The sequence below is a fragment of the Rhododendron vialii genome, chromosome 5a (genome assembly GCF_030253575.1).
Source record: "Rhododendron vialii isolate Sample 1 chromosome 5a, ASM3025357v1".
Lineage (NCBI taxonomy): Eukaryota > Viridiplantae > Streptophyta > Magnoliopsida > Ericales > Ericaceae > Rhododendron > Rhododendron vialii.
The window spans coordinates 724505-731844 of NC_080561.1; the positions used below are offsets into that span (position 1 = coordinate 724505).

Below are 7340 nucleotides of genomic sequence, written 5' to 3' on the forward strand. Positions count from 1 at the left end.
TAAAGTAAAAGATAATAACAATAAATAATCTGCAGCATTAGATGTCGTCAATTTCATTGTTGTGATTTTTTATTTTTTTTTTATCCGCATTTTTGTGATTATTTGATCACAGAATTTCTAATGGCTCCTTAACTATTAAAAGATTGGGATGTCACGGACATCCCGTACTATAGACACCATAAGAGCTCAAGCATTTAGCTTAGTCTTTTAGCTCTAATGGTGGATGCAAATTAAGAAGAAAAAAAAACTTACGGTGGTATCTTTCTGTGTGCATTATATCGATCTAAGGTATCAATTTATCCTATATTTGCACCTCATGGTTAATGCGAAATTGTGGGGATGCATTTGAGCGCTCTATATGAGCTCTAGGTGGATAAAGTACACATGATAATGAGCGTAAGACTTGAAATACATGTTAGGCTATTTGTTAGTTTATCATGTGAACGAGTTCCTATAATTTGATCAGTATGTGTACAGTCTTGAGGTATTGTGGGTGAAAAAACTAGGGCCTCAGCAGTTTTTCTGCCGGAAGCCTTCACACTCTTTAGTATGGAGAATAGAAGAAGCATGAGTATTAAGGGCGAGAGCAGCTGAATCATCGTGGACATCCTGTTTCACCAGGACAGAACCATGTTCTTGACGTATAGCACTTTCCATTGTTGCATTAACTACGTAAAACCACTCAACAACTCTCTCTCTCTCTCACTCTCTCTCATTCATTTTGACATCTGGAAAGCAAAATCCTTTATGGGTGTTCTCAGAATGAGAGAGAGAGAGAGATGGAGTTGCTGAGCGGATTTACTCTGTTAATGCAACAATGGAAAACACTATACATGAAGAACATGATTCTATCCTAGCGAAATACGACGTTCACGCTGATTCACCTGTTCTCGCCCTTAATACTCATGATTTTTCTATTATTCATACTAAAGGATATGAATGTTTCAGCCTCTTAGCCCCTCATTTTTTCACCCACAATACCTCCACGTGAGGAAAATTTCTTCATTCAACAACCCTGCTTTGACTTTGCTTGGAGCAGCGATTCAAGCGCCCCAATGGCATCCATCGTCAACCGGATCATGGCCAACAATCCGGGACGTTCTATTCCTTCTAACAAGGCGTTGAGTCACAAAATTTCCCATTTTGTTTCCATTGTCTTTTATTTTTTGTCTCCTTCACCCCTTAAGTTATTTTTGGGGGGTGTTTGCTCATCATCTCTCTTCTTCTTCTTTTATTGGGTGTTTCCGAAACAAAATTTATATTTTCTATATTCCAAAACGCCTTTTGGTCATTTTGTAAAAAACTAGTAGTGGTAATATCTTTTAGAAATTTATTTCCAATAAAATAATTTGGCAAATAAGCTTTCTGTGTCCTCTACAAATTGAAAATACAAAATATTCCAGAAAACAACAATGATTGAGAGGGTACTAAAGTGGTATATATATTCGACCGATGAAGTTGAAATAATCTTTCAGAGCATTGCAGAAATCTTTTTGCTTGCTGTTGCACTGTTCAGATTCGTGTTCCAGATTAGTTCTGTAGTCGTTGAGAAGGAACACAAACTCTGTCCGGTTTTGCTTTCGTTCTAATGTTCGTTTCTTAAGGGCCTGTTTGATCAGCAAAAGAATCGCAGAAAGTGATAGAAATGTAGAAAGTGCAGGAAAGAAGTCTTTTTTCCTCTTTTTTTACTAGGAAGAAAATGATATAAAGTGTAAGAAACTCAAAAATCCCTGTAACTTACTGGAACTTTAAAAGTCGTCTATCTGTTTCGTGCAAAAAACCACGAGGAATTGAATGTTATATGTTCTCATGGAAATATTGAGTAGATTTATGTGTAAGTTTAATGAAGATACATTCATGTACTTTCTCATGGCCTTAGTGGTGTACAAAGTAAAACAAATTTATTTTTTTTCAGAACTTTCCTGTAAGCATTTTATATTAGACTACTAGTCAAATGCAAGCAAGAAAATCAATTTTTTTTTCTTGTCCCATTGCATCACTTTCTGTGATCTTTCTCTTCAAAGTCAAACAGACCCCAAGATAAGTAACCTTCGTATCTTTCTTCACTAACCATGTTTTGATTCACAGGCAACGACTGTGATGGGACTTTCTACTGGTTGTCATGGCTTTACCTGGGAGGCAACCTTTCCGCTCTTTTCATCTCTTGTCATAGTTCCCTGTGGAGTGGTATTCCGTTTTTCTTCTGCAACAACTTTGCGATTGTGTTTCTCACGTTCTTTCTGTTCCAACTCACTATGGTAAATCCCCTCCTCCATACTTAGGACTAGAGGCCCTAGACAATGGTTTTCATTTTCGTATGCTGATTGTTCTTTCCTGACACTAGACAGGTTTTGCCTTCACGGTGTCAACCCCAGTTGGAACGTCATCATCGGCCAATAATATGGGTTTCTTTACATTTTTGCTTGCCATCGGGGCTCAGGCAAGTTTTCTTACTTTGGATTTCTCCTTTTGGGTAAAGTTGCAATACAAAGGGCACGAGATTCCCCCTTAGAAATATTTTGAAGATAGTTTTATCATTTTATGTTTCAGTCTGGCTATAGCAAGCTGTAGTGTGATTTTAACAAATCTTGATTTTGCATTGCAGCTAGCCAACTCTTTTGTCGTTCGTCTCCAGACATATACAAATCCATGTGGTTATGCTTCCTGCCGAATTTTTTTCTCAAGCCATGGAGCAACTTGCCGTTGCAACTTGCAACTGCAAATGGTGCGATGAGCTGGAGCCCAGAGCAAACGTTCTGAGTGTCGCGGGCATTGCGAGATGGCAATGGTATATATATTTGCCTTTCTGGTAGCCTGAAACTTAATAAGCACATGATGTGGTCCAAACCTTCTACTCAAAAGCAACAAAAACTCCCCTGCAGGGGCTTTTATTATTGAAATTTACGTAAGCAGTAGTATACATGGATTATGTCACAGAGCGACACTTCAGAGGAATTTCGTGTAATTGTATGTGTGTACCGATTTAGTCTTATCACAAAATACCATCGATATCGATCTCTTAGTACTTTTCTCTCCAATAAATTTCAATTGCAACACCGTTAACCCCCCCTTTTCCATGTCTTGGACAGGTCAAAATTTTCCAATCCGTACATAGCAACATTCTTCCTTTGGGTTTACCATGGCAATATATTTGGACAACATAATGCCAAACTCATCTGGCGTGCGAAAGTCAATCTTTTACATTTTGAACCCAGGGTACTGGACAGGGAATGATGGAAACATGGTCGAAGGTAATTGAAAACTTGAATTTGAATAACTACGGTGTCATATATATTCATTAAGGTTATTTTTTGGCTTTTCATGACTGGTTTTATTTTTCTTCGTAAGAAGGTGGCAAGCTTGCTTTTGTTCAGCTCTTCTAGACCAATCGCTTCCGTGTTTAACACTTCCATTCCTTTCTTGCGTTCAGTCCCTCAAGTAGAACGCAAAATACCAGATGATGAGGATGAGGATGTCTTCGAAGAGGAAATCACAGTCAAACGGCAACTGAGAGAAGGTACCGGTTTAGTTGATTTGACTGTCGCAATTCAAATACGTGGTCTCGCAAAGACATTTCCTAGGAAGAGCAGGAAGTCGCATTTGTTAAGGTAAATAAGTTTCTTTTAGTTTCAACCATGAGTGCCTAGCATTACTAAATTCAAAATTAATACAAGAACTCGATTTCAAGATATTCTATTATATGATTTATGACATTCTCTTTTATTATAGTATGAATTATGTATTTTAATTTGATGTGGAAACGCAACAATGATTTTAGTTTCTTTATAAGATTGGCCCTTGAACTTGACCAGCGTGATCCAAGAATGTAATAGTTTTCTATCATTCTTGTATTGATTGGGGTGCCTCAAATGATAAATCTATTCCTTAACCACTTTGGCAATAAATAACAAATAAAAGTCTAACTAAATATAAAATTTGAGGTCAACCGTTTCATCATAAATGATACATAACATTTTTGTCTTTAGTATTTGGATAAGGCTGATGGGAAAGGGGAAATTCACTATTCCTATATCGAAAATGATATAGGTACCGATAGCTTTGTAGAGAAAACGTACTGACCGGCTGCGCCGGGCCGTCTCCAGCCATCGAACGGCCGATCCGAGCCGTCCAAAAATTCTTAAAAAAAAACTGAGGGGCCCCTACGCGGGAATCAACGGCATCCGATGTGTGTAGTGTGCTTGATCTAAACACCATATTTTTCGTGTAGCACCCTACACATATCGGATGCCGTTGATTCCTGCATGGAGCCCCCTCGGTTTATTTTTTTAGAATTTTTGGACTGTTCGGATCGGCCATCCAGTGGTCGAAGATGGCCCGACGCGGTTGGTCGGTACGTTTTTCCTACAAAGCTATCGGTATTGATAGCAGTACTCATTCCTATATAAGCATTGTATGTTATACCTTTAATTTCCAGAGTGATAACTAGTTACGACATGACCATGTTATATTCTCATAATTGTGTTTGATTGTTATTGGTATAACATGATGCATGATATTTGAGATAACTAATCGTATGACACGGAAACCATTATCTTCAAGGTTTATGGTTGAATGTTCCCAACGATTAACTATCCTACCTTCTTGGACCTAATGGAGCTGGAAAAACTACTACAATAAATTATTTGACTGGCTCCTAGTGACAGGTAGAGATTGTAGTAGTTTAAGTTCATTTTTTTTTCCTTAAGTTCTTCAAGTTGAAATATATTAGAAATAACATCTTGAAACCCAATTATTGATCGTAAAGTATCTTAATTGTTAACGGCTCAAATTTATAGACAATTTGTCACAAGCTCTGTGAGAATATCAAATATTCGAAAATTCATAGGAGTATATCCCTTGGTGATTCTTTTTGTTTTGGTTTAGACATATTTTACATATCATGTAATTTTGTCCTATTCAAAGTGTTGAATTTATGAGTCCAACTACTCTATTTACATGGGTGTGAAGCTAAAGGGCTAATACACACTCTGATGTGTTTCCTGATTGATTTGTTCCATTTTCATAGTTTGATATCCTCTAGGATGCATTGTCCAGTGAAGAGCACCTTCGTCTTTTTGCAAGTATCAAAGGCATACCTGCTACTTCAATTGAATTAGTGTGTGTCATTACCAAGGTTGGTGTATCAGCCAATGATGTATACACAATGTTGAAATAACCCACTTTAATTTATCAAATGTTACCAGAGATGAATGGTTTGCTCATTTAAAGATTGCACAAAAGTCAATATTCCAAGTTAGACTTACTTATGCTACCACAACTAGAGTTTGTGGCTACATAGGAGGAATGAAGCGTCATTTAGTGTTGCGATAGCCATTATTAGTGACCCAAAGTTGGTCATTTTGGACAGATCAGTACACACATTCTAAAGATATTTGTTGTTCTTTAATATTCATTTACTTAATCTGGATATGGAGAAAGTTTAACTTTATCATTGTGCAGACAATAGGTATGGATCCAATCACTGGTAGGCATGTGTGGGACATCATTAAGGATGCAAAGAAAGGTCAAGCTATTATCCTGACAACACATTCCATGAAAGAAATTTATATTTTAAGTGACTGAATTGGAATCATGGCAAAGGGCACACTCCGCTGCATTGGAACTTCGATCCACTTGAAGTCAAAGTTTGTTGAGATATACATGCTCCAAGAAGTTTTTCAAAGCCTCATGGCTTGATTTGGCAACAGTAGTAGTGGTCTCCGTGAAGCTCACATTAATAACTACACCTCACCCAAACTTTGACTTCAAGTGGATTGAAGTTCCAATGCGCGCAACGGAGTGTGCCCTTTGGCATGATTTCAATTCGTTCACTTAAAATATCAGCTAACTTCTTTCATTGAATGTGTGGTTAGTATAATTGCTCGCCCAATCTTTGCATTCTCAATGTATTCCCACACATGCCTCTGGGTTTTTGGATCCATATCAGTTGTTTGCACAATGTTAAAGTTGAACTTTCTCCATATCCAGATTAAGTAAATGAATATGAAGGAACAACAAATATCTTTAGAATGTGCATACTGGTTTATCCAAAATGACCAACTTTGGGTCACCAATGAGGGCTATCGCAACACTAAGTGACGCTCCATTCCTCCAATGTAGGCTATATGTAGCCACAAACTTTGGATGTGGCAGCATAAGTAAGTCTAATTTGGTGTATCGACTTTTGTGCAATCTCTAAATGAGCAAAAACCATTCATCTCAGGGAACATTAGATAAATTGAAGTGAGTTATTTCTTCAACATTGTGTATACAGCATTGACTGACACACCAAGGTTGGTACTGGCGCATATCGATTCAATTGAAGCAGCAGGTATGCCTTTGATACTAGCAAAAAGATGAAGGTGCTCTTCACCAGACAATGCATCCTAGAGGATATCAAACTATGAAAAATGGAATAAGGAAACATATCAGAGAGTATATTAACCATTTAGCTTCACACCTATGTAAGTAGTGTTGCTGCACTCATAAATTCAATACTCGAATAGGACATAATTATATGACATGTAAAATATGGCTAAACTAAGAGGCAAAGAATTACCTAGGGACAAATTCCTATAAGTTTTCGGATATTTGACATTCCCACAGAACTTCTGACATATTGTCCATAAATTAGAGCTGTTAACAAATAAGATACTTTACGATCAATAGTTGGGTTCTAAGATGTGACATTCAATATATTTCAACTTGAAGGACATAAAACAAAATTAAACTACTACCATCTCCACCCATCACTAAGAGCTAGTCAAACAACTTATTGTAGTAGTTTTTCCAGCTCCATTAGGTCCAAGAAGGAAGAATAGTTGATCCTTGGGAATGTTCACCCATAAACCCTAAAGATAATGGTTTCTGTGTTATACGATTAGTTATCTCAAGCATCATGCGTACCCTGAAGATAATGGTTTCTCTGTTATACGATTAGTTATCTCAAGCACCATGAGTCATGTTATACTAATATCAATGAAACACGATTATGACAATATAACATGGTCATGTCATATCGTGACTAGTTATCACTTTGGAAATTAAAGCTATAACATACAATATGTATATATGAACAGTGAATTTCCCCTTTCTCAGCAACCTTATCCAAACACTAAAGACAAAATGTTATGTATCATCTATGGTGAAACGACTGATCTCAAATTTCATATTTAGTCTGACTTCTATTTGTTATTTATTGCCAAAGGGGTTAAGGAATAGATTTATCATTTGAGGCATTCCAATCAACACAAGAATGAGATGGAATTATTAAGTGCTTGAGGTGTTTCACTCATTCACACTGGTCAAGTACAAGGGCCAATCTAATATAAATACACTAA

General features: G+C 37.0%; 1 pseudogene; it reads left to right on the top strand.

The window, feature by feature from the left end:
• The first annotated feature begins 2687 nt into the window (after window positions 1-2687).
• LOC131326812 (ABC transporter A family member 2-like) lies at window positions 2688-6413 on the top strand (annotated as a pseudogene).
• The last annotated feature ends 927 nt before the right edge of the window (window positions 6414-7340 follow it).